We start from the raw sequence: 27,467 nt of genomic DNA on the forward strand, positions 1-27,467 counted from the left end.
AATAAATATATAAATAAATAATTTTTTGAAAAGAACCATCAAAACTAGGAATGGAAGGGAACTTCCTCAGTCTGATAAAGGGCAATTTACAAAACACCTACTGTCAATGTATTTAGTGGTGAAAGACTGAACGCTTTCCACACTGAGATCAAGAACAAGACATGGATGTCTACACACACTACTTCAATATTGTGCTGGAGGTACTAGCAGTAAGGCAAGAAAAAGAAAGAAAAAGCATATAGATTAGAATGAAAGAAATACAGTTTCCCTATTTACAGATCACATATCTATGAAGAAATCCTAAATCAACAAAAGCCACTAGAACTAATAAGTGAATTTAACAAAGTATGGAATATAAGGTCAAAAAACAATAAAATTTGTCTCTATAAGTAATGAGCAATTGGAAGTTTAAATGAAAATGCCATTTGCATAAAATTACGAAATACATAGCAAAAAATTTACCAAGATACGTGGTGTCTGTACACAAAATTGCTGAGAGAAATTGCAGAAATAGAAATACCTACAATGTGAATCAGAGGACGTAGTATAAAGATATCAACTCTCAAGATTTATAGTTTCAAGGAAATTAAGTAGGCAGGCTCTCTAAGGCAAGGGGCACTTCGGTGGGAAAACCCTGATGTTTGCTCTGCATCTCAACTTCCAATCCATCAGTAAGCTGTTCTTTAAGGCTTGGCTATTCCAGATCTTGGGTAACTGATGCTTGGGATGGGGACAATACTTGGCCACTGGAGCCCGTTGGCCACTCAGACATTTAGTTTCTGAGGATCTCTTAGTTCACTGATTCTCAGAACATCTTCCAGTTATAATTTAGCAGCTGAAGTCTTCTTGGACTTCATTGTCTCCCTGGATCATTTGATCCTTGAGAGAATCTGTGAACTTACGTCCAATATCTTTCTAAAGTGCAAACTCCAAGAAGATCTCTCTGTGGGGATCCCATCTAGACACTCTTCTCTCTGTTCTCTGCCTGTGGGGCACTACTTCATAGCTGGAGTCTGGGTACACAACACTACTCTTATCCCTTGGGACATGTCTTGCCATCATTTGTCTGGAGTGACTCTGGACTGCCTCTCTTGTCCCCCATACAGTGACATTTTGTCCATGACTTGTCCATGATAATGGGCAAAAGTTTGTCTCCTCCTCTCCTTAGACTGACGGCCCTGTGTGAGCCATGACCAACATATCAGGGCCCTCTGGTTTCCTTGCTCACACTGAAAAGGCAAGGAGAGGACTGTCCAGGGTAGGAACTGCATTTTTTGTGATAAGCTTGTCTCTGGACCTGTGCAATGAATGGTTTCTTTCAAAGAGCTAATAAGGAACCTTGGCTTAGCCATCCCTGAAACATGGGTGGCTGGGAGAGAAATGCGGACCAGGAAGAAATCATGATAGAGTCTCTATCAACATAACAACTGTATGGATTCGATGACCTTGAGAGGTAAGTTCTACCTCGTCTATACCCCAAACTATAAAACCTGGGCTTTTAGTGCTTATCTAATGCCTGGATTAAGGAAGGAAAGCTTCCAAGAGGTATTTAGGCAGTGTTCCTGATTCATGAAGGTGCCAAATTTCCAGTTTCCTATGAGCTATAGTACTTCAATGAGGGAGCAGTTGGCAACAAGCCATGAATTACACACATCTACAAGGGCTCCTGCTGGAGATACCTACCCAAACTTTTGTCCAAGTGAATCTTTAGGGTGTTTTCCAGTTGCTTCTCGTCTAGGTTCTCCTTTGAACCCTTTGATGAGTTATTCCCTAGTGGCCTACCAAGTCACTCTCTTCAGAATCAGACCCTAAGCTCCTCATGGGGTAGCTTTCTAAATACTAGATTATCCTTGGGGAGTGGGCTATGCTCCATACTCTTTGGAGACCATTCCCTACCTGGCACTTTGCCAAGCCCCTCACATGGAAACTTCCTGGATGCCTCTGTGTCATCTGGCCTAGATCCTTCCCTGCTCCTTTGGCACCTAAGACAGAGGATTGTGAAGGTCCACATTTGTCCTTTGGCTGAGAAGTCCCTGCTAGTTTGCCCTGAGGCTGTATCTGTGCTAGATGGGCTGAGTGCTGGATGAGGGTTTCGAAGGTGATGCTCCAGCTGCCCCCGATCTCCTTGCTAGGTAATTCTCCACCGAGGATGGAGCCTGGTACTTGAGACAGAGAGCCTCCTGTGCTGTTATACTGAAGACTGTTGGGAGCCAAAGGATTAAAGATTTCCTGAGATCTTTGAAATAAAAGAGGACAAACATCACAAATGTTCCAGCTGCTTCTACAGGTGCCAATCCAGGGATTGAATTTCCCTTAGGTGAGAGACTATACTTCATCCTGGAGTCTAGGAAAGGACATTCCACAGGCCCTAACTGGGGCTGACATAGTGGGAGAGAAATTGGAGGTGGGTCCTGGGGCAGGGACTGAGGCCAGTGGGGATTCTTCAGCCTGGGTATGAACTGGGCCCATTAGGGAATCCACTAAATAAGATAAAGGAAGACACTAGTGGGGATCAACCCTGTCCAGAGACCAGGACAGTAGCCCCAAGGACTGCAGAGAGGGGAGACTCTGGGAGAGCCGGTTCCAGTTCTGTGCAAAGAGCCTTCCGTCTCCCTCTAGTGTTTAGGGCTTGGGAACTGAGGACGGTGCACTTGCTCTGGTTTATCTATGTTACTCCACAAGGGTTGAGAACCTTCAGTGTCCCTTGTGTCAGCAAGAAACTAATGTAGTCCCAGAAGATTTTACTAATGTGCTTCAATTGTTTGGGAAGTCCCCTCCTCCTATTCTTTCTTCTCCATAATCCAGAAATGCACTCCTTTCCTGACTTGTATATTCAGAAGCTTTCAGGTATCAGGACTGAGGGAGAGAGGCTACCATGTCAATGCACCCTGCTTGCAAGTGCCCCAGAGCCAGGCCTCAGGGTAAGGGGAAGCTTTTCCAGCAGGGATCTTGCTGCCCTCATGAAGAAGTTAGCCCAGGTGGCCGCACAAGACAAGAAGTACAGGCTGCAGCCAGGAACAAGGTGGGGATGGGGGACCCAGCAGGCCTGGCAAGAGTCTTGTTCCCCTACATCAATGACCTCATGACACTTCTGTAATTTCTCTCGCAGGAGCTTTCTTTCACATTCCCTCCCTTTAAGTTTACCTTCCCATTTCAAGTTTGGCAGCAGCAGGGCCCTGGAATCACATGGGCCATGCTAGGAATAGAAGTACAAGAAGAAAGAGACTGATCAATGCTTTTCCAAAGAGCAAGCAGGTCCCATGTCACATGAGCTCCTTTCTGGCAAGCTGTCCAACCTGGGACACCAGGAGACTTGGTCACATGTGGTGAAGAGAACAGCAAAAGGATCTAGGAGGCTGAGTAAAATGGTCCTTTGGGACATGAGACTCTGAAATTCCCAAGCATTCGTTTATCAGATCAGTCAGTGACAGCAACCGACAGGCTCAGGTATGGAATAGCGCTTTTTACTTTATCCCATCAGATCCTCATAACCATGCTGTGAGGGACGCAGGCCAAGGATATCTCAACAAGGAATATGAGCCTTAGGAAAGTTAGACAATTTGTACCCAATCAGGACCTAGAGTCCTAACCATTGTACCTCACACCACCATCTAGTGGGCAAGACCCACTGCCCAGCTCCATCATTTTTCATTTCCACTGATGGACCTGGCAGGGAACTCAAAAACATTCTAGGTCTGATTCCTTCCTATGAGTCTCTTTGCTGAGAACTTTGTTTTCAGAGAGGGGTGGATTCTAGCAGGAGACTGTAGACCTGGGTCTCATGGGAAGGAGAGACAAAGCTTAACTCTTTAAAAATTTTTAAAAAATTATTTGAATTCAGGGGCGCCTGGGTGGCTCAGTGGGTTAAGCCGCTGCCTCCGGCTCAGGTCATGATCTCAGAGTCCTGGGATCGAGTCCCACATCGGGCTCTCTGCTCAGCAGGGAGCCTGCTTCCCTCTCTCTCTCTCTGCCAGCCTCTCTACCTACCTGTGCTCTCTCTCTGTCAAATAAAATAAAATCTTAAAAAAATTATTTAAATTCAGTTAATTAACATAATGTATTAGTGGCTTCAGAGGTAGAGGTCAGTGATTTATCCGTTTTGTATAATACCCAGTCCTTATTACGTCATGTCCATCACATCATAGTGTCCATCACCCAGTTACCCCATTCCCCCACCCCTCTCCTCTCCAGCAACCCTGAGTTTTGTTTTTGTTCTTGTTTTTGTTTTATGATTAGGAGTCTCTTATGGTTTGTCTCCCTCTCTGATTTCATCTTGTTTTATTTTTTCCTCTCTTCCCCTATGATAAGCTTAATTCTTGAGAGCTCTGGACTGAACAGGCAAATGCCCCCTCTTTGCTCCTCTTCTTCCTTCTGCATTGATGCGGAGAGACATCTGAATTGTCAGTTGTCAATGAATGACAATTCTTACTCTTTCCTTGCTAGACATTATTCACGGATAGATCATAATTCATGGATAATTTTTCTGTAATGCATTAATGGAGTTCTACGTTCCTTCTCTTTTATTCATTTGTAAAGTGGATAAAAGTACTTTCTACTTTCTATTTTCTTTCTTTCTTTCTTTCTTTTTTTAGAAAATCTCAGAGAAGGCTTTTCTGTGTAGAGTCCTCAGTTCATTTTCTTCAATTAGGAGATCTCTTCTAAGGAAGGGCACAAAATCTCTCATTCTCTGCATAATCTGTTTTTGTCTTGCATCAACACAGGCGTACACCTTATCCCACCCTCTTCAGGATTCCAGAAGAATCCACTTTCATATTAAAAAAAAAAAAAAAAACTAGTGAGCAATGCAGCTTTTGCTAAAGGTAGTGCAGGAGAGACCCGAGAGAAAGAGGCCCATGGCACACACCATGGAAATCACCTTCAGGATCCTCTCTGATTAATTCTTTTCTTCCCAAAGCCCCTTTTGTGCTGCTCTGCTCCTAAGGGCTCTCGACTCTTCTTCCTCTACCCACGCAGCATCCTGCCCTGCTATCCCTTTTCCCTCTCTCCCAGGCCCCACCTGCCTCCACTTTGCCCAGCATGGTCATTCTTCTCTCTGGTTTTATAGAGCAATCCCTCTCCCTAGGCCCTGCTCCAGCCTGCACACCCAAGCGCATCCTGACTTCAGTAGGTGAGGACTTATCTTTAAGATACTCCAACCTTTAAAGAGAGCTGTTAGAGTTATTATGAAAATATGTTTGGCTAATTTTGAATCATGCCTATACTTACTTCTTTGAAGGGTTTCTTGATTTTTCTTATTTAGTTTCTATATTTTTACCAAAATCCCTGTTGAAGTCTTAATATTTTTGAGATGATGTATTTCACATCACTGTCCCATTTTTTTCTTTTTGACCATCTTTTGAGGTAAACTATTTAAAACGTATGATTTGATGAGTTATGACACATACATATACCAGTGAAACCATCACCACATTCAAGAAGATGAGCAAATCCAACAAATTTTCTTTTCTTTTTTTAAATGATATTTTATTTTTTAAAATTATTTTTAAAGATTTTATTTACTTCTTTGAGAGAAAGCATGAGCAGGAAGAGGGGCAGAGGGAAAAGCAGACTCCCCACTGAGTGGGAGCCTGAACAGGGCTTGATCCCAGGACCCTGAGATCATGACCAGAGCCTTAAGAGGCTTAACTGACTGAGCCACCCAGGCACCCCTATTTTATGTTTTTTTTAAGATTTTATTTTATTTTTAAAAATGATTTTATTTGTTTATTTGTCAGATCGAGAGAAAAAGAGAGAGCACAAGCAGGGGGAGCAGCAGGCCGAGGCAGAAACAGGCAGCAGGGAGCCGGATGTGGGGCTCGATCCCAGGGCTCTGGGATCATGACCTGAGCCTATGGCAGACATTTAACTGACTGAGTGTCCCAGGTGTCCCTTAGATTTTATTTTGAAGTAATTTCTATATCCCATATGGGCTCAGAGTCATACACCCAAGACCAAGAGCCACATTCTCTTCTGACTGAGCCAGCCAGGTGCCCCTCAACTAATTTCCTAATAAAACAATAAGTTCCAGTCAAGTCCAACTGGAAAAAAAAAAAAGTCCAACTGAAGACTCATAATAAGCTGACCAGATTCATATGAGATTGAGGAAGTGTGACTCTGCAGACCCCAAAGGTGTGGGAATGGGATGCACAGAATCTTCCAGTAGGTCATTGGGACTGATGGTTAGTGGGGCCACTTCTGCTTCTGTCCCTTGGTTCCCAGGCCATCTGTCCTTCTTACTGGGGGCACACCACCATATAGGGGTCTCTTATTTAATGAATACAGTATGTCCTGGAGGATGACACTCTCCCTTTCAGGGTGTTGCCTTAGAGATGGTACCTTGTGCCTTTAGAGGGGCATTTCAGTGTTCAATGAGGCTAGTTTCCCTGGGTGCAATACGTGATATCAAGCAGTGCATCCCATGACCATGGGCTCATTCCCAGATGCTGTTTACTATGAAGTGAATCCCCTGGTCATATGCTATGCTCAGTGGGACTCCATGCCTGTGAGTCAGGCAGTCAGGATGATCATAGGGGGTCAAAAGTAATAGGATGAAGATAATGGAAATCAGAGAGAGAAAAGAGAGAGCATCAATGTACGATAATAGGCAAAGGGAAAGAAAAAGGATTTTGTAGAATCAGAAAGTTAATCTTACCCTGTCTTCTTGGGTACAAGCTATCTACTTCCAAAGTCTGTACGTTCTGGAAAATTCCTAAGAATCTTCATTCTGAGGTCTTCTAGTGGAATGGATGTCTTGTAGTCAGGAGAAAATGGTGTGTGTTTTTTCAGTTGGCCGGCCTATGTTGGAGTTTTATGCTATGTCAGTTGTTTTAAAACACTCTTTCCATTGAGGCGAAGGGCAGTTTTCCTCGATGTCTTTTCCAGAATAAAAATCTCCATATTTCAGATCATACAGAGGCTGCTTAGGTGGGTGTTTGGCAGTCTATAAAAATAAAGCAAACGAAAAAAAAGTTTCACCCACCTTTCCCTCTTGCATTGTCTGTTTCTCCCACCACCTTCCCCAAGGATGAGAGCCATTTCTTATCTGTCTTCCTTCATTTTCTCCAAAGACCCACACAGGGCCAGGTGCAGATAAATATTTAGAAAAAAAATGTTGAACAGTATGGCATTGTGCCCACCTTGCTTGCAGTGGGCTCACTCTCAGCTAGCAGCCGCTCATTCTTCCCGCGTGTCCAGCCTGGTGGATCTGTGCTGTGGCATGCACTGCTTGAGTCCTGAGAGACTGGCCAGATTCCAGGGCAGTACTCACTGCTTGATGAAGCCAGAAGAATGCCTGAAGCGGATGAGCACATTCCCATCCAGTGTGCAAATGGTAGTGAAATCACTGTAGCTTCCTGGGGGGAGTCAAACGCCATGACCCCAACACCAGCAGGAAGATGGTGGTGGATACATGAACAGAAACAGATTTTTTCCAGAATGCAGAGTCCTTGAATCTTACTCTATCCAGGGTCATCACCACTGGAGTGTAGCTTTATTGTTTTCCGTTGACTTAAACCTGTTGGATCTCATTTGTAAGAAAACATTTTCTGATAGCCTCACTTGCTCAAGGGGCGAATGGCTTCCGTGGGAAGTTATGAGTTCCCTGCCTGGGGTGCTGGATAACTAACTAATTGGCATAGATGTGGTGGAGGTGGAGAGGACTCCCAGCCCCAAGATGCTATGAGTCCCATTGTCCCCAGGAGGCTGCCAGCGGTACGCAATCTGATGCGGATTTCACAACGCAGTTTTGAGGTTAGTGATGCAAGTTCATTCAGGAGAAAATTGTGGCTGGTGAGACCGACCCCAGGCTGCTGCTTGGGGCTCAAAGGGCCTGACTCACGCTTCACAGCCCCTGCCAGCATTTCACAGGGAAGCGATGTTGTCTCTTGTTCTTCCCGAACTCATTCCCTGAATTTAAGTGACTGGTCTTCAGCCTTCCTCTCTTCATCCCGCACACCCCCCTGGGAAATCTCATCCACACCCCTGGCTTCAACCCTTACCTCTGTGATGACAAATCCTCACGCTGTGTCTCCAGCCTTGACCTCATCCCTTAGCAACAGACCCATCTAACCAACAGTTTATTGAACGTCTCCATCTTGTCATCCTATATCGCAAACACAGTGTGTCCCAAATTAGGCTGTTTTCTCCTGCATTCCGACCTGACACCCTTCACCCAGTCAGCCACCCCACACAGAAACCTTCCTCCACCTCCCTCTTAAGTCCACTTCTACGTTGCATTCATGTTCCGTGTATTCCCCCCTGCAGTGCCTCTGTTTATCAGCCTATTTTATTCTAGTTCTATCGCCACTGATATCATTACCCCTCTCCTGGGCCTTACTGTCGACATCACGACGGGTCCTTTTGTGCCAGCTCCCTCTTTTCTAACCACCACACTATGTGCTGCTGCCAGAGGGACTACCCTTCCACTTGGGTGGGGTCATATCACTCCCCTCCAAACAAACAAGGATAAACAAAAAGACTGACAATATCAAGTGTTGGCAAGGATATAGAACTCCCAGAACTCCCATGCATTGCCGGTAAGAGTGTAAATGGACAGAACGCCTTTGGAAAACTAACCCCCATGTCTATTCACATAGATATCTGCATACCCTGTGCCCTATAGCTCGACTGCTTGGTAGGTACCCAACAGACACGTCCACAGCAGCACCAAAAGACACGTGCAACAAGATTTACAGCGCCTATCTGGAAACTACCCAATGCTTGTTAATAACTATGGTATAGTTGTACAGTGGAATATTAACAATGATAAAGAACAAACTACATTCATGTAAAGCCACATGATGAGTCTTGAAAACATGTTGCTTGAAAGAAGCCACATGCAAGAAAATAGGGAAAACTAATGTATGGTATTAAAGTCAGGATAGTGGTTTGTCTCGTGATTGGGTAGTTCCTGAAAGGGGACTAACAGGGATTTCAGGAGTTTTAGTAATGATTTGTTTCTTTATCCAGGTGATATTTACATAGGTGTGGCCAGATGTTTACAATTTTCTATATGTATGCTATATTTCAAAAAAAGTTTACTAAAACATGCCCACCCACGCATACACACCAAAACAGTGTTGCTTCCATGTTCCTGATACCCAGATGAAACATTTCCAAACCCTAGCAGAACATTCAGTGTTCTCCCAGGCACCTCCTTCCCACCTGTGATGTGTGTCATCCACACTAGGTCACTCCTTGATCTTCTCACACATCTCTGTGCCCGTGCTTCCGCCATTCCTTCTGCCTAGAATTCCTTTCTCTGTGTGGCTTTTTGCTGAAAATGCCACCTCTTCTGGGAGGCCTCCCCTGATTTCTCAGATCAAACAGATCTTTCCCAATGTTGCATTCCCGTGGCATTCTGCTTTCCTTCTCTCACAGCTCTTAGAAACCTCTGCTTGCATGTGTTTCCTTGACTGGAGATCAACCTTGAAGGCGGTAGGAACAGTGTCTCATTCATCTTTGTGAAACCTCCTAGGGCCAGTGCTGTGCTACAGTGCTTGAGCTAACAAATGTTTGACAAATAATTATGTGCCCTGAGTTAAGCCGCAGTCCATACTGCCAGAAAGCCAAGACACCCAGCATGCCTGCAAAAAAGGTCTTGCCAAGAGCCAAGTCGCTTTGGAAGTAAACACATCCTGCCGTCCTTTATTGGCTGCTGACAGCCAAGTAGATGTAAATATGTTGTGTAGCATTGTGGGCGTGTCCAATTAGACCTGGTGAGACCGAGCAGCCCCACTAACATGAATAAGCTGTGCAAATATGTGGTTAATGACCATGTCGCTCCGTGTCAATTCTTAATCCCAGATAATTAGCAGATAGATAATTGGTGGAAGAATGGGAGGTGCTGATGGATGTCCCATCACTTGGGTGAAGCTAATGATCCTCTGTGGATTAAGTTCCACCCTCTGTACGTGTTGATGGCTCCTATTCGAAATGCTCCTTTTGAAAGGGCCTAGATCCAAGAAGAGGTGTCAGGAACTCCAGAGCAGGGCGTAGGCATCCACACTAATTCCCAGGCTGCTTTCACGGAAGGTGGGTGGATGGGCCTTATTGTTGCCATCCCAGATAGCTCAGAGTCCTCTACTGCCCCTGACTTGGTGGGTAATCCTGAGTAGAATTTGTTTTTCCTCCTCTCTTGGTTTTACCATTTATCTAATGACAGTAGGTGGAAAGGATAGGATGGGCATGTTGCTTTGGGAACGCATTATAGACAAGAATTCCCCTCCTCTGTTCCTTCTAGGTTATATCAGAGGCACAGTTAGCCGGTCTGGATGATAGGATGCTTTGGAGGGGACATTCTGGGGAAGAAAGAAGTGTCTGAGATGTAAGCTGACAGTACCTTACATGGGCTGAGGCAGGGCCAGCTAGCTGTCCACCAAGACAGTGCACCTAGTTCCACAGTATTGAAGCATCACTGAATAAAGCTGGCTAGCTAGGGACTCTCTTTTCCAGGCCCCTTTGCCCTGAGCTGGGGACTTGGGAGTGGTTCTCACTACTGAAAGGTGAATGTAAGTGATGCGTGTCGCTTCAGGGCCTAGCTATGGAGAAGAGGGTGCTCAGTTGCCACATGGAGAGTCACCTGGTGATCGGGAAAAGCGTAGATGGACTGTTCACAAGTGGGAAATAAAATCCCATAGTGTCAAAATTTCAAAATTCTGGGGATTTATTTATTACATAAAGTGAGAGGTCCCTAACTGACTTGGTAGGTAATCAGGGAATCAGGTTTTTTCCCCATGAAGCTGATACTGACAGCTGGAAAGGGAAATTCACTTAAGAGTCCACAAATATTTACTAAGAATCCTCTGTGTCATATTCTGTACCTACTGTGTGTAGGTACCGTGTTGAGTGGCTGATTTGGGATCAAATGAGTCAATGTGAAGGAAAATATCAAGTTAATACTAGTTTCGGTGGCATGCAGATATGGCAGAAAAAAGAAGGTGGCCTTCAATGACTGGAGGGTAAACACTGACCTATGTCAGACTGTATCTGGCACACAGTAGGTGATTTTTTATATTGGTAAATTCCTCTGTGCCAGGACAATTTTAGACCGTTGGGATACAGGGTAAATAAGTCACTGCTCTGTCCTCGAGGTACTCATGCCTAGGGCCTGGTTCTCAAGAAGGGATGATTTTAACCCTTTGTGGACATCAGTAATGTCTGGAGATACTTCTGGCTGTCACAGTGGGATACGGGTAGGGAAGAAGGGGGGAGGTATTGGCATTTCGTGGGTAGAGGTCAGAGATACTGCCAAATGTCCTACAATGCATAAGACAGTCCCCTATAACAAAATATTATCTGGACTCAAGTCTCAATAGCGCTGAGGTTGAAAAACTGATTAGTAGGGTCCTAAGAACAGAGGGGTAAAGAGATAAATCTACTAGATGCTTCAAATGTAGAGAGACAAACACCCAATGTAGTGCTTTTATGGTGTAACAAAGATCCATTTCTACTGGTGAGATTCTGTAAGGGCCTTGAAGGATGTTGAATGTGAGTGGGCTGCAGATTGGACTATCCCAAGGGACATACAGAAGGGGGGGCACCCCAGGGAATGGCACTGAGCAACTTGTCATAACTGAAAGTGATGAGCCCCAATTCCAATTGTGAATTATGTCAGGGGAAACACTGATTGGTTGAGACTGGGATAATGAGTGTGATGAAGATGCTTTGTAAAGGGAAAAATTTGGGTCATGACCATAGTTATTATAAAGAAATGGACATAGGGGCACCTAGGTGGCTCAGTGGATTAAACCGCTGCCTTCGGCTCAGGTCATGATCTCAGGGTACTGGGATCGAGCCCCCCATCGGGCTCTCTGCTCAGCAGGGAGCCTGCTCCCCACCCCCTCTGCCTACCTCTCCGCCTACTTGTGATCTCTGTCTGTCAAATAAATAAATAAATAAATAAAATCTTTAAAAAAAAAAAAAAGTAATGGACTATAGATGTTGGAGGTTGGTTTGGATTTAGAAGTTTTAACCTTTTAAACTCCTGTATAATGATTTTGTTGCCATAGACAGAATTCTTTGTCCTGAACCCAGTGGCTAATTTATTTTTCCAGAAGTTCTCCTCCAGTGAGCTCGCAGCACCAGGTTACACAAACCGAAGGAGCACTACTTGCATTGCTCGGAAGACCAATTCCGTAGACAGTTGTGTGAATGGTGACCCTGGAGTCACACACCCTGGCAGCCCTGGGTTCAGAAACTTTCACATTTGACAAACCCTTCATGTTCATGAGAATGGAACTTAAGGAAAGCTCTGCAGTGGAGTCACGTGTAGAAGAGTGAGCTCTGGACCCAGGAGGCCGGTTTTGAGGCCATTATCATAGATGGTTAGGTCACACCTTTTGAGCTTTAGTTAGTAAGAATTTTATACAGAATGTGGAACCCAAGATTTTTTAATCTAAATCCAATGTTCTTAAAAAATTTTTTGTGTGTGAAATATATCATCCATATAGAAGAGGAAGTTGGTACAGTATTCTCCTCCTCCTCCTTTTCCTTCTCCTCCCCCTCCATCATCATCATTATCATCATATCAAAGGAGCATCCCTGAGCCAGCCACCTGATGTTAAGACATCAGAACAATGATCACAGACCCCCTGTGATTCCTCTCCCCTATTTCTTCCTAATTCGTCCCAGGCCAAGGTAACTACTAACAAGATTTTTGTGCTAATTACTCTCATGTATTTCTTTGTAGTAGTTGTACCATGATGGTACAGAGGACTGACATTCAGCCTGTTGCTCAGGTACAGCATTTTCCATTGTTTACAGCTGGCGTATGTTTCGGTTGGCTGCGTGTCCGCTCTGATTGGTTGGTGCCTGTGCCGAATAGTTAGCGAATTTCTAGTATCACTCCTATATGTGTGAACCTCTAGACAAGAAAGGTATTCTTTTGTTTCATCCATTTAGCATTTTTGTGAATGGAATCATAAAAGCATGTATTCATCTGTGCCTTTTCTTTATCATGCTCCACATTTTGTTTGTAAGATTCATCCATTTTGATGCTTGTAGGTGTAGTTCATTCACGTTCATTTCCAAGTCGTATTGCATTGTATGAATATACCACAATTTATTTATGCACTCTGATTTGATAGACATTTGTGGATTTTTCTCAGTTATTTAGCACCATGAATAGATTGCTGTGGATATTCTTGCACACGTCTTTTGGCGTACATTTGCAAGATGTGCTACATCTGTGTTTATGTCCTCTTTTCCTCAACTAATTGTATTTATTTGAGCCTTCTCTCCTCTCTCTCAATCTCTTTCTCTTTTATTACTGAGAGAGATGTATTCTCTGCGATGGTGTCTTTGTTAAAAATCTCCTTTAGTTCTGCCAACTTTTGCTCTGTATTTTAAAGTTGTATTGTTAAATGCATACAAGTTTAGAGTTATTATCTTCCTGGTGATTTGAAAGTGTTATTATTACAAAACAGAAATAAGGTGACCCACCTTATTTCTTGTGAGGGTTTTTTCTTTTTTTGCCATGAAATATATTTTATCTGACATTATCACTGATATTGTTAGGCTAATTTTATTAATGTGACATATTTTTACATTAAAACTTAATACCTTTAGATAATTATGGCTTTATATGCAGTTGTAAGAAATAATATAGTGAGATCCTTGTACAGCTTGTCACTAAGCTGTTCTCCACTACTGTAATTTTTTCATTTCAAAAATAATATTATAAATGGAATTATACAGCATGTAACCTATTGGGATTGGTTTTTCTCTCACTTGGCATAATTCTCTAGCGGCTCATCCAAGTTATTGTGTATATTGATAATTCATTCCTTTTTATTCCTTTATTGCTAAGTAATATTCCATGGTATGGATGTACCATGGAACTATTTACCCATTGCAAGACATCTGGGTTTTTTCCTAGGTTTTTGGGGCTTTTTTGCTATTATGAATAAACTGCTATAAACATTCCTGTAGAGGTTTTAGTGTGAATGTAAGGCTTTATTTCTGTGGGATAAATGCCCAAGAGTGCAACTGCTGAGTGTATGGTGGTTTCATGTTTAGCTTTATATACTAAGCTGCCAAATTGTTTTTCCAGAGCAGCATTACCGTTAGTGATCCAGTTTCTCTGAGTCCTGGCCAGGATTTGGTGTTGTCACTGTTTGTTTTATTTTAGTCATTGTGGTAAGTATGGAGTGATATATCATTGTGGTTTTAATTTGCATTTCCCTAATGGCTAATGATGTTGAACATCTTTTCATGTGCATGTTTGCCATCTGTACACCGTCTTTGGTGCAATATTTCTTTTACCCATTTTCTAGCTGTATTTTTTTTTCTTACTGTTGAGTTTTGAGAGTTGTCTATATATTCTAGATCTAAGCCATATGTCAAATATGTGGTTTGAAAATATTTTCTTTTAGTTTGTAGTTTGTCTTTTCTTCCTTTTAACAGCATCTTTCAAATGTTTTTCTTTTCTTTTTTTTTAAGATTTTATTTATTGGGGCGCCTGGGTGGCTCAGTGGGTTAAGCCTCTGCCCTTGGCTCAGGTCATGATCTCAGGGTCCTGGGATCAAGCCCTGCATCAGGCTCTCTGCTCAACGGGGAGCCTGCTTCCCCCTCTCTCTCTGCCTGCTTGTGATATCTCTCTCTGTCAACAAATAAATAATCTTAAAAAAAAAAGATTTTATGTATTTAATTGACAGAGAGAGGGACCACAAGTAGTCAGAGAGGCAGGCAGAAAGAGAGGGGGAAGCAGGCTCCCCGTTGAGCAGAGCGCCCGATGCAGGGCTCAATCCCAGGACCCTGAGATCATGACCCAAGCCGAAAGCAGACGCTTAATGACTGAGCCACCCAGGTGCCCCTGTTTTTTGTTTTAATAAAGTCCTATTTAGCATTTTTTTCTGTTATGTATTGTGCTTTTGCTGCCAAGTTTAAGAACTATTTGTCTGCCTAGTCCTACATCCCAAAGATTTTCTGCCACCTTTTTTCAAAAAGTTTTAGAGTTTCACATTTTCTGCTTAAGTCTGTTACCCATTTCAAGTTAATTTTTGTATGACATATGGGAGTTAGAGTGAGGTGCTGGTGTTGTTTTGGGGTTTTTTGCCTGTGGGTGTCCAGTTGTCCCAAGACCATTTGCTGTAAAGGCCATCTTTCCTCCACTGTCAAAAATAACTTGGTGATATTTGTGTGAGTATATTTTGGGGTTATCTTTTTTTTTTAATTGATATGTGTTTTTCCCTCTATTAATACCATACACTCTTGATTACTGTAGTAAAGAAGTCTTGAAATTGGGTAAATGATTCCTCTCACTTTGCAAGGGACTAAATGTTTAGTCTTCTTAAAATTCTTTTGTTGAGGTTCTGTCCCTGAATATGAGGGTATTAGGAGGCAGGGGCTTTGGAAGGTAATTAGGGCATGAGGGTAAAGCCCTCATGAATGAAATTAGTGCTCTTATAAGAAAACCGCAAAGAGCCCTCTCATCCTTTTTAACACCACATGAGGATACAATGGGACATTAGCATTCTGCAGTCTGGAAGAGGGCTCTCACTAGAACCCAACCATGCTGATGCCCTGATCTCAGACTTCCAGCTTCCAGAACTGTTGGAAATAAATTCTTATGGTTCATAAGCCACCCATTCTATAGTATTTTGTTATAGTCGCCCAAACTGATAGAATAGACTTATTTATTTATTTATTTATTTATTTATTTATTTATTTTTTAAAGATTTTATTTGTTTATTTGACAAAGATCACAAGTAGACAGAGAGGCAGGCAGAGAGAGAGAGAGAGGGAAGCAGGCTCCCCTCTGAGCAGAGAGCCCGATGTGGGACTCGATCCCAGGACCCTGAGATCATGACCTGAGCCGAAGGCAGCGGCTTAACCCACTGAGCCACCCAGGCACCCCAGAATATACTTAATTTTTAAAAAATCGTTTGAACTATTCTAGTGCCTTTACATACATTTTAGAAGAATTTTGTCTGTATCAATAAAAGCTCTGGCTGGGATTTTTTAAAAAGATTTTATTTATTTATTTGAGAGAGAGAGAGAGAGAGCGAGAGCGCACAAGTGGGGATGAGGAGGGCAGAGGGAAGAGGGAGAAGCAGACTTCCCCCTGAGCAGAGCGCCTGATACGGGTCTCAATCCCAGGATCCTATGATCATAACCTGAGCCCAAGGCAGACACTTAACCGACTGAGCACCCAGGGATCCCTCTTACTGGGATTTCGATAAGAATTACAGTAAATCTGTGAATGAATTTGGGAAGAATTTATAGCTTCCTATAGTGAGTTTTCCACCCATGAACATGATATGTCTCTCCATTTATTTAGATTTTCTTTGATTATTTTCATCAGAGTTTTAGAGTTTTCAGCATACACGTTCTGTACAACTTTTGTTAGATTTACATACAAATTTTTTGTGCAATTGTATTTTTAATTGTAATGTTCACCTTTTCATTGCTAGTACATAGAAATCAATTTTGGGGGGGTATGTTTACATTGTATCCTGTGACCTCGCTGGATTCACTTAGTAGTTCCAAGAGCTTTTCTTGCTTGCTTGCTTCCTTCCATCTTGTTTTTGTTTTTGTTTTCTTTTCATTTTCCTTTTTGTGGAGTCTTTGGGTTGTTCAAAGTAGATGATCTTGTCATCTGAATATAGGAGCAGTTTTATTTTTTCTTTTCCAATCTTCATGCCTCTTATTTCATTTTCTTTTTGCATTGGCTAGAACTTCTAGTACTATGTTGAACAAGAGCTATGAGACTGGGCATCTTTGCTGTGATCTTGATCTCCAGGTCTTTCACCATTAAGTATAATGTTAGCTGTAGGGTTTTGGTAGACATTCTTTATTTAAGTTGAGGAGGTTCCCCTTTCTTCCTATTTTTCTGAACGTTTTTATCATAAATGTTAATTTTATCAAATGCCTTTTCTGCATTGAATGATATGATTATGTGACTTTTTTTCTTCTTTAGCCTGTCAGTATGGTGGACTACAATGATTGATTTTTGACTGTTGAACTAGCTTTGCATCTCTGAAATAAACTCTGGTCATGTGTGTAATTCTTTTCATATTGCTGAATTCTATTTGCCAATATTTTATAAAGGAGTTTTCTAGGGTGCCTGGGTGGCTCAGTGGGTTGGGCCTCTGCCTTTGACTCAGGTCATGATCTCAGAGTCCTGCGATCAAGCCCTGCATTGGGCTCTCTGCTCAGTGGGGAGCCTGCTTCCCCCGCCCACCCCCACCTGCCTCTCTGCCTACTTGTGATCTCTGTCTGTCAAATAAATAAAATCTTTAAAAAAAAAAAAGAAGAAGAAGAAGAAGAAGAAAGAGTTATTTGTATATACTTATGAGGAATAGTCTATAATTTATATATGTATGTGCATAGTTTATATATATATGTATAAATATACATGTATATTTGATACAACATTTATCTGATTTTGGTATCAGGGTAATACCAGCTTCCTAAATTGAATTGGGACATATTTCTTTCTCTTCTCTTCTTGGAAGAGATTATGTAATTGTATTAATTCTTTAAAAATTTGGTTGAATTCTTCAGTGAAATTATCTGGGCATGGAAATCTCCTTTTTGGAAGTTTTTTTTTTTTTTAAGATTTTATATATTTATTTGACAGAGAGAGAGAGAGATCACAAGTAGGCAGAGAGGCAGGCAGATGGCGGGTGGGGAAGCAGGCTCCCTGCTGAGCAGAGAGCCCGGTGCGGGGTTCAATCCCAGGACCCTGAGATCATTACCTGAGCCGAAGGCTGAGGCTTAACCTACCCTGAGCTACCCAGGCACCCCTCTTTTTTGGAAGTTTTAAAAGATTACAAATTCCGTTTTCTTTCTCTTTATTTTTTTAAATTTAATTAATTTATTTGACAGACAGAGATCACAAGTAGGCAGAGAGGCAGGCAGAGAGAGAGAGGAGAAAGCAGGCTCCCTGCAGAGCAGAGAGCCCAATGTGGGGCTCGATCCCAGGACCCTGGGATCATGACCTGAGCTGAAGGCAGAGGCTTTAACCCACTGAGCCACCCAGGCACCTCACTTTCCTTTGTCTTTAAAAGGCTGTTCAAATTATCTGCTTCATATTGGGTGAGTTGTAGTTTTTGTCTTTTGAGGAATTTGTCCATTTTATCTAAGTTGTCAAATTTATGTGTTTTGTGTTGTTTATAGAATTCCCTTATTAGCTTTTTGATGACTGTGGGGTCTGTAGTATTTGTTTCATTCCTGATGTTGGTGATTTGTCTCTTCTCTCTTTTTTCCTTGATCAATTTTGCTAGTGGTTTTTAAATTTTATTCATCTTTTCAAAGAACCAACTCTTTGTTTCCTTGATTTTTCTCTATTGGTTTATTTTCAATTTCAGCAATTTCTGCTCTTATCCTTATTATTTCCTTCCTTCCATTCATTGGGGTTTACTTTGTTCTTCTCCTTCTACCTTCTTTTTTTAAATTTTATTTTTTATAAACATATAATGTATTTTTATCCCCAGGGGTACAGGTCTGTGAATCACCAGGTTTACACACTTCACAGCACTCACCATAGCACATACCCTCCCCAATGTCCATGACCCCACCACCCTTTCCCAAACCCCCTCCCCCCAGCAACCCTCAGTTTGTTTTGTGAGATGAAGAGTCACTTATGGTTTGTCCCTCTCCCAATCCCATCTTGTTTCATTCATTCTTCTCTTATCCCCTTAACCCCCCATGTTGCATCTCCACTTCCTCATATCAGGGAGATCATATGATAGTTGTCTTTCTCCGATTGACTTATTTTGCTAAGCATGATACCCTCTAGTTCCATCCACGTCGTCACAAATGGCAAGATTTCATTTCTTTTTATGACTGCATAGTATTCCATTGTGTATATATACCACATCTTCTTTATCTATTCATCTGTTGATGGACATCTAGGTTCTTTCCATACTTTGGCTATTGTAGACATTGCTGCTATAAACATTCGGGTGCACGTGCCCCTTTGGATCACTACGTTTGTATCTCTAGGGTAAATACCCAGTAGTGCAATTGCTGGGTCATAGGGTAGTTCTATTTTCAACGTTTTGAGGAACCTCCATGCTGTTTTCCAGAGTGGTTGCACCAGCTTGCATTCCCACCAACAGTGTAGGAGGGTTCCCCTTTCTCCACATCCTCGCCAGCATCTGTCATTTCCTGACTTGTTAATTTTAGCCATTCTGACTGGTATGAGGTGATATCTTATTGTGGTTTTGATTTGCATTTCCTGATGCCGAGTGATGTGGAGCACTTTTCCATGTGTCTGTTGGCCATCTGGATGTCTTCTTTGCAGAAATGTCTGTTCATGTCCTCTGCCCATTTCTTGATTGGATTATTTGTTCTTTGGGTGTTGAGTTTGATAAGTTCTTTATAGATTTTGGACACTAGCCCTTTATCTGATATGTCGTTTGCAAATATCTTCTCCCATTCTGTCAGTTGTCTTTTGGTTTTGTTAACTGTTTCCTTTGCTGTGCAAAAGCTTTTGATCTTGATGAAATCCCAATAGTTCATTTTTGTCCTTGCTTCCCTTGCCTTTGGCGATGTTCCTAGGAAGATATTGCTGCAGCTGAGGTCGAAGAGGCTGCTGCTTATGTTCTCCTCAAGTATTTTGATGGATTCCTTTCTCACATTGAAGTCCTTTATCCATTTTGAGTCTGTTTTCATGTGTGGTGTAAGGAAATGGTCCAATTTCATTTTTCTGCATGTGGCTGTCCAATTTTCCCAGCACCATTTATTGAAGAGGCTGTCTTTTTTCCATTGGACATCCTTTCCTGCTTTGTCGAAGATTAGTTGACCATAGAGTTGAGGGTCTATTTCTGGGCTCTCTATTCTGTTCCATCGATCTATTTTGTCTGTTTTTGTGCCAGTGCCATGCTGTCTTTATTATGACAGCTTTGTAATAGAGCTTGAAGTCCGGAATTGTGATGGCACCAACTTTGGCTTTCTTTTTCATTCTCTTTCTACCTTCTTGAGGTAAGAATTTAATTGATTTGAGATTTCTCCTCTATTCCAAGGTATGCTTTTAGTGCTATAAATTTCCCTCTCTTGACTTTTCTGTGTCCCATAACTTTTTATATGTTATATTTCATTTTCTTTTTTTAAAAAATGTTTTATTTATTTATTTGAGAGAGAGAGAAAATGAGCAGGTGAGAGGAGAAAAATGAGAGAGACAAGCGGACTCCTGGTTGAGCAGAGAGCCCGATGTGATGTTCTATCCCAGGACCCTGAGATCATGATCTGAGTGGTAGGTAGATGCTTAACTGACTAAGTTATACAAACCCCTCCACTTTCATGTTAAAAAAAAAAAAATTCCCTGAGACTTTCTCTTTCATCCATTGAGGTTTTTTGTTTTTGTAATCTCTACCAACATGGGGCTTGAACTCATGACCCCAAAATCAAGAGTTGCTTGCCCTACTGACTGAACCAGCCAGATACCCCTCTTTTACCCATTGAGTTTTTAGAAGTGTGCTGTGTAGTTTCCAAGTGTTTAGATTCTACCTGATATCTTTCTCAGAGCCTTTTGGAGAGCTTACTATATATGATTTCAATTCTTTTATATTTTTTGAGGGTTTTTTTTATGGCCCAGGATATGGTCTATTCTGGTACACGTTCCATAGGCATTTGAAAAGCATGTGCATTCTACTGATGCAGGGTAGAGTGTTCTACAGATGTTAATTAGATCCTATTTTGGTATTGTTGAATTGTTCTGTTTCCTTCTGATTTTCTGTGTAGGTGTTCTACCAGTTACTGAGAGAGGGATGTTGAAATCTCCAACTCTATTTGTGAATTTGTCTTCCCCCTTTCAGTTCTGTTAATTTGCTTCACATATTTTGTTAACTCTATTGTTTGGATTTCTTTTTTTAGGATTTTTTTTTCTTTTTTAGATTATGTATTTATTTTAGAGAGAGTGTGAGTGGGGGGAGGGGCAGAGAGAAAATGTCAAGTAGAGCCCCCGGCCCCTGCTGAGTGTGGAACCCAACGCAGGGCTCGATCTCATGACCCTGAGATCATGCTCTGTGCCAAAATCAAGAATCAGAGTCTTGACTGACTGAGCCACCCAGATGCCCCCTATTTAGGATTTCTAAGTATACTTGCTAGATTTACCTTTTTTTATTATGTAATGTCCCTTTCTGTCCCTAGTAGTTTTCTTTGCTCTGAAGTTTACTTGATATGAAATTAACATAGCCCTTATTTTGGGGGGGTTCTTTTTAAAAGATTATTTACTTATTTATTGAGAAAGAGCACAGAGTGAGTGAGAGAGAACATGAGTGGGGGGGGCAGCGAGAGAGGGAGAAGCAGGCTCCCCACTGAGTAGGGATTCCTCACCGGGGCTCCATCCCTGGACATTGGGATCATAACCTGAGTCAAAGGCAGACGCCTGAGTGACTGAACTCAGGCACTTTTGGTTTGATTTTTTTTTTTTTATTATGTTTGCTTGATATATATTTTTGATCCTTACTTTCAACTTGCCTATATTGCTGTATTAGAAGTGAAATTCTTCAGAGGAGCATAGAGGAAGGGAGGGAAAAATAAAACAAGATGAAATCAGAGAGGCAGACAAACCATAAGACACTGTTAGCCATAGGAAAAAAGCTGAGGGTTGCTGGAAGGGAGGGGAGGGGGAGAATGGGGTAACTGGGTGGTGGACATGAATGGGGGCACGTGATGTAATTAGCCCTGGGTATTATACAAGACTAATGAATCACTGAACTCCACCTCTGAAATCAATAATATACTATATTCTAATTAATTGAATTTAAATAAATTTTTAAAAATTTAAATTTTTTTAAATTTAAAAATTCTTACACACAGCTATATTAATTTCCTATAGCTGCTAAACCAAACTACCACAAATTTGGTGACCACGTATTTATTCTCTCACAGTTCTGGAGGTCGGAAGTCCAAAATCAGTTTCACTGGGCTTAAATCAAGGTGTTGGCAAGGCTGATTCCTTCTGGAGGCTGCAGGGGAGAATCCATTATTTGTCTCTGCTAACTTCTAGAGCCTGCTGGTATCCCTTGGTTCTTGGCCATATCACTTTCCATGTATCAATTATCTGGTGCTACATAACAAATTACCCCAAAATTTAGTAGCTTAAAACAATTACATTTATCAGGGCGCCTGGATGGCTCAGTTGGTTAAGCATCTACCTTAGGCTCAGTTCATGATCTCAGGGTCCTGGGATTGAGCCCTACACTAGGCTCCCTGCTCAACCAGGAGTCTGCATCTCTGTCTCCCTCTGACTTCCCTCCCAGCCCCCACTTGTGCTCTCTCTCTCAAATAAATAAAATCTTCAAAAAACCCCAGTTACATTTATCATCTCCCCGTTTCTCTGGCCCTCTTCTTCAGGATCACTCACAAGCCTGCAGTTGTCTCAAGGTTTGACTGAGAAGGATCCACTTCCTAACTCTCTCACTTATTTGCTGGCAGGATTAGTTCTTTCTGTTGGACTAAAGTTTTAGTTCTTCATAAGTTCCTTAGTTCCTGGCCATCTGGGCCTCTCCATCCAGTATTTAAAATATGGCAGTTGGCTTCATTAGAACAAACTGAGTGTTAGCAAGACAAAAGTCACAGCCTTTTGTGACCTAATCATGGAAGGGACCCCCTATCATTTTTGCCATATCCTGTTCATTAGAAGCAAACCACTAGGTCCAACCCACACTTATGGAGGTGGGTGGAAACTACACAGGCTGTGAAGAGGGGATCTTTAGGAGCCTTGTCAGAAGCTACAGCCATGCTGGAAGTATGAGGCACATCGTGCCTGAGACAACCATCAGTACGCCATCTGGAAGGTAAATATAATAAGTCTGGACACAGAGCAAGGGCTTGGGTATTCAGGCTATCCATGGGCACCCTGGGTCTAGCAACCTATAAGACTGAGCCCAGATCTGGGTAGGTACTGGCCCTACTTCCCTAGACCCAGGTTGAGTACCAAGGTGGGATTGACCTTCCTCCCTCTTGCTACCAAGCCACTTTCTTAGGTCTGCATACTGTGAGCAACCACTACAGGCAAGGCACAATGCCAGGCACAGCATTATACCTGGACTAGCAATGTGCTGGGATATCCGTTCATTTGCAAAATTCATAGTATAACAGCAGGAGCACCAGGTCAGAGACTGATGTCACAAGTTTAGTGTGGGATCCACCGTACTTGCCCGTGACTTCTCTTTGGGCTTCAGTTCTTCATGCTATAAAAACAAGTGCAGTAAAACCTCCCCCATCTCACTCACTTTGGGGTTATTTAGAAGGCTTTATGAAGTAATGGCATGGAGGGCCTTGGAAATAAACCATCACACTACAATTATAAAAAATGTTCACCATTACACACTCCCATCCTCATTTCATATGGAGGCGACAGAGACTCAGACTCACCAAATGTTATGCTAAAGAGACACAGAAGGCCACTTGGTTGCTCCCAGCCACACACATCTACTCTGTGTATAGATGAGACTACTGAAGACAAGGGATTCACCCATGATCACGCACAAAGTGGTGGCTGTGGATGGGTGAGGCCAAGTCTTTTGACTTCTAGCATAGTGCCTCTCTCAGAACCAGGAGACTTATGATGTGAAGTGTTATCTCTTAGAAGCTCTGGTGCCCAGGGGCACCTGGATGGCTCAGTGAGTTAAAGCCTCTGCCTTTGGCTCAGGTCATGATCTCAGGGTCCTGGGATCAAGCCCCGCATCAGGCTCTCTGTTCAGTGGAGTGCCTGCTTCCCTTCCTCTCTCTCTGCCTGCCTCTCTGCCTACTTATCTCTGTCTGTCAAATAAATAAATAAAATCTTTTTTGAAAAAAGAAAAAGCAGCAGCAGCAGCTCTGGTGCCTGACTGCCTGGCTTCCAACTCTGCTCTCCCCATTTCCTGATTTGTGGTCATTATCTCCCAGGGGAGTTTGTGGAGACCAGAAGGCACCAAACTGCCTGCCACGGAGCTCAGCGAATATGAGCCATTGTCGTTGGTATTAGAGAAGGAAGGCGGTGCTGTGTCCATTTAATTGCTAGGGAAGGTGAGCCTGAGACTTACCTAGGTACTGGAGCCAAGATTTGAGCCAGAATTTTCCTGACAAAAGCAGGCAGCCTCTCAGAAAACAGGAGAGTGCCAAACCTGGGTAAGATCATACTGTTATTAGTAATATACGGTAGACTCCAGGTTCATTTCCTGCATGAGGATGAATTCAGGAGAAAATGTTCAAAATGAGACCTGAAATCCCCTTGCTAAAGTGAGGTTTCTGCCAGGGCATCTAACTTACAGGGCCAGTCAACCTTGCTGTAATGTTTTGGGAAAGCTGTTTATGTTCATTGTAGGTTAAGATTTGGGCGGAAAGGCTGTTTCAGTTCTGGGGTTTTCTCTCCTATCGGGCCCGGCTGCAGGCCCAGACGGGCCCCTGTTGGAAGGAAGTCAGCCGTCCTCCCCCTAGGAGGAAGGGCCCTGCCGTCTGTGGTCGGGCAGCATTGTACTTGCTGGATTCCAGGCTGTCAGTCTCACTCCCAGGACGCTTAGCCTGTAGATTGTTTTGTTAGTTTTCTCCTACAATTAATTTGGAAATTACCCAGCTGCCCACAGCCTCTCCCAGGTGTTCTGTAAACTGTGGGCCTGATCCTGCAGCCTGCGCCTTGGTGGGACCACTGGGGGCTGGAGCTGGGAGAGTAGCATGTCTGTCTGCCATGGTAGGACTCATTTTAAGCAAGAGCCGGTCCCCTTGGGCTTTGGCACTAACCGTCCTACCTTGTAGAATCTGAAGCAGCCAGATCTACAGACTTCACAGACAGTGTCTTTAAGCCTCATACACCCTGTAGAAATAAGTCAGGGGCATGTGGACGATCTACCCCACTCAGAGGCCCAGAGAGACAGGACTTCTCTGCAGCTCCAGTCAAAACCAACAGACAAGTCTCCCAATTCCCATATCCCGGGAGGAAAAATCCTCAGGCATCTAATTCATTTTGCTGTAGACCTGGGTTGAGTTTCTCAAAGGGTCACATGACCCTGAGTTTGTTCTCTCTTCTTGGACTTCAGTTGCCTCATCTGAAAAAATGCAGCCGAAACCTGTTGTAGAGGATAACGTGTGGAAGTGCTTGGTACACCCTGAACACTCTCTCTTCCATAATGTCAGAGTTACAAACAGTCAGCTCAGCCACTGCCTAGCCACTTGGAGCCGGAAACGGTGATGGCCCGAGAGAGCTCTGGACAGCATCTAAGATGTTTTGCTCCCTGTGCAACCACAGAAAGTGATCTTCCCTGGTCCTTGGTTTCTCTTTCCATAAAATGAGGATGGAACTAGACAATGTTTCAGCTGTGAGTTTATAAAAATAGCAAAGGAAATCTCAAAGGGAATAAACTAAGAATTTTTCCCCCCATTCATGAGGGTCACCTTCTGTATCAGTTAGGATGCATTTGACTGCAAGTAACAGAAAGCCCAAGGAAAAGCAGCTTAAACTTGGAGGACATTTGGTATCTCTGTAGGTGCCCAAAGCTGTAACGTGGGCTCTTGCAGCAGCCCAATGACGTCACCAGGCACGGAGTGTCTTCCCATCTTTCTGCTTTATAGCCCTCAGCAGGTTGGTTTGGCCAACATGGCTGCCACACTTACAGGAGGCATGCTCAAACAACAGTCAGAGAAAGAAAAGGACTGCTTCTCTTCCCCTGGCTCTTTTTCAGAGAAAAAAAAAAAAAAAAAAAGGTTTCTCAAAGCCCTCAGCACACTTTTCTGGCTATCTCATTGGCTTTGGAAAGTATCCTGTGGGCATTTCTAGGTAATTCCTGGCAAGAGTGATGGAATTATCACCATGGTTACTCATAGACAAATCCACATTGAGCCCATGGGTACTCCAAGAGGTAAGACTTCTCGAACACACATGGCTAACTGAAACCAGGACATAATCAGAGTCTTATGAGCAAAGAAGGGGGAAGTCAGCTGGGGAGATGACTAGCTGTGTCTGGTACACTTTCTTGAATATGGCAGAAAGAGGGTGTACTGTTGTATTTCTCTCCAGAGTTTCTGCTGTGTGGTTGTTCTCAACATGTTCCACTTGACTGCTCTCAGCTCTGTCACCAAGACTGCTGTGTCCAATCCCCATAGTAGGATACTGTTCTTTTGAGCACCATAGCAGAGAAAATGTGGGCAGATCACACTTCACACAAGGTTGAATAGTCATATGAGGTTGTGATGAAAATCTAGAGTAAGAGAAAAGTGTTAAACATGGGAAGGGGAAATCTTGAAAATGCTTATATTAAACCTAATGTTTCCCTAGTGTAAGCAGCCCTTCACAGGACCACTCACGGACACACCATGCTTCAAATCTTAGTCCCTGAGTTCCTGAGAGGTTTGGACCTCTGTGAGAGAGTGGCATGATCTGTTGCTGTTTGATCTGGGGCACACACTGGCTGCTGGTAGGGGTGTGTCTGAGGGAAGCAGTGGAGGGAGCAGGGAGACCTGTAGGGAGGCTAGTACTGTGAACCAGGAGAGAGATGGCAGAAGTTCCTGCTGGGTTGGTGACCTTAGAAGTCCCAAGGTAGCATGAGGTTAAAAGGTAGTGGTCAGAACAAATTCTTGGTGACAGGAACACCTAGGGGTGTCTGGGGAACAGCAGTGGGTGTGTTGACTGGAGACCAAAGGTGCAGGAAGGGTAGCTATGGGAGGGGGAGGTTGGGAAAGGGGCTGGCATAGGTATCATAGAGGGTTCTTAGTGCTGGGGAGGAGTTTGGGCTTTCTGCTGTTGACATCAGGAGCTTCCCCCCCACCCCCCAAGGACTCAAGTTTGGCTTCAGGAAGTGAAGCTTGTGGTGGGGGCAGAATGGAGGGGAGGAGTCAGAAACACCCATGCGGAGTTCCTGGCTGGCTGCTGGAGAGGGTAGTGGGAGTTAGGCCCTGTGAGGCTATGGTTCTCACACTTTATCTCTGATTGCTGAGTGCCTCTGTGCCTGGAAAACCATGAGGCTTAGCTCTGCCCCCACTCCTGGGAGAAGCGGCTTCAGGTTCTCAGATAGCAAGATAAGCTGGTGCTCTACGTCAGGGCTGAGATCCACCCTGATTCTGGCTTCCCAGTCTCTTCCTCACCCAGGAGGGGCTGACAGTTGATCCCTGGGCCTCCCAGACTACGTGCTTCTGCACCTGGTTAACTCTGGGTTGAGCTGGAAATCTGAACCTGAGCTCAGAAGAGGGGTTGTGCGCCTGGCAGAGGGGCACAGGGAGCTCCGTAGGGACCAGTCATCCTCTCCTGAAGTGGAGCAGAAAAGGCCATTCCAGGAGCTCTGCAAAGGCCAGCTTTGACCTCAGCTGGTGAGAGACGATGCTGGAGAGAGGGCAGGGACAGACCAGACACCAAACTTGATAAAGAGCTCCTATCCTCCCTCACCCCACCAGTCTGCGCCATTTTTCTTCAGTTCAGTTTTTAATTTAGTCCACTGCTCAGTTTAGGCTGAGAAGCACCAGCTACACTGCTTTCCCTCTAGGTAGTTCTAAGCTATTTACTTAACCCATCCCAGCCCAGTTTACCAGTTCATCCAGTGGAGGCT

At 43.3% G+C, this 27,467-nt stretch overlaps 1 long non-coding RNA gene across 1 annotated transcript; it reads left to right on the forward strand.

The window, feature by feature from the left end:
• LOC116570138 lies at positions 1-26,462 on the forward strand. Its single transcript, XR_004277293.1, has 3 exons — positions 1-3,447; positions 14,051-14,136; positions 24,969-26,462. It is a non-coding gene; the product is annotated as an uncharacterized LOC116570138 (long non-coding RNA).
• The last annotated feature ends 1,005 nt before the right edge of the window (positions 26,463-27,467 follow it).

This window comes from Mustela erminea, chromosome 12 (genome assembly GCF_009829155.1).
Source record: "Mustela erminea isolate mMusErm1 chromosome 12, mMusErm1.Pri, whole genome shotgun sequence".
NCBI classification, from domain to species: domain Eukaryota; kingdom Metazoa; phylum Chordata; class Mammalia; order Carnivora; family Mustelidae; genus Mustela; species Mustela erminea.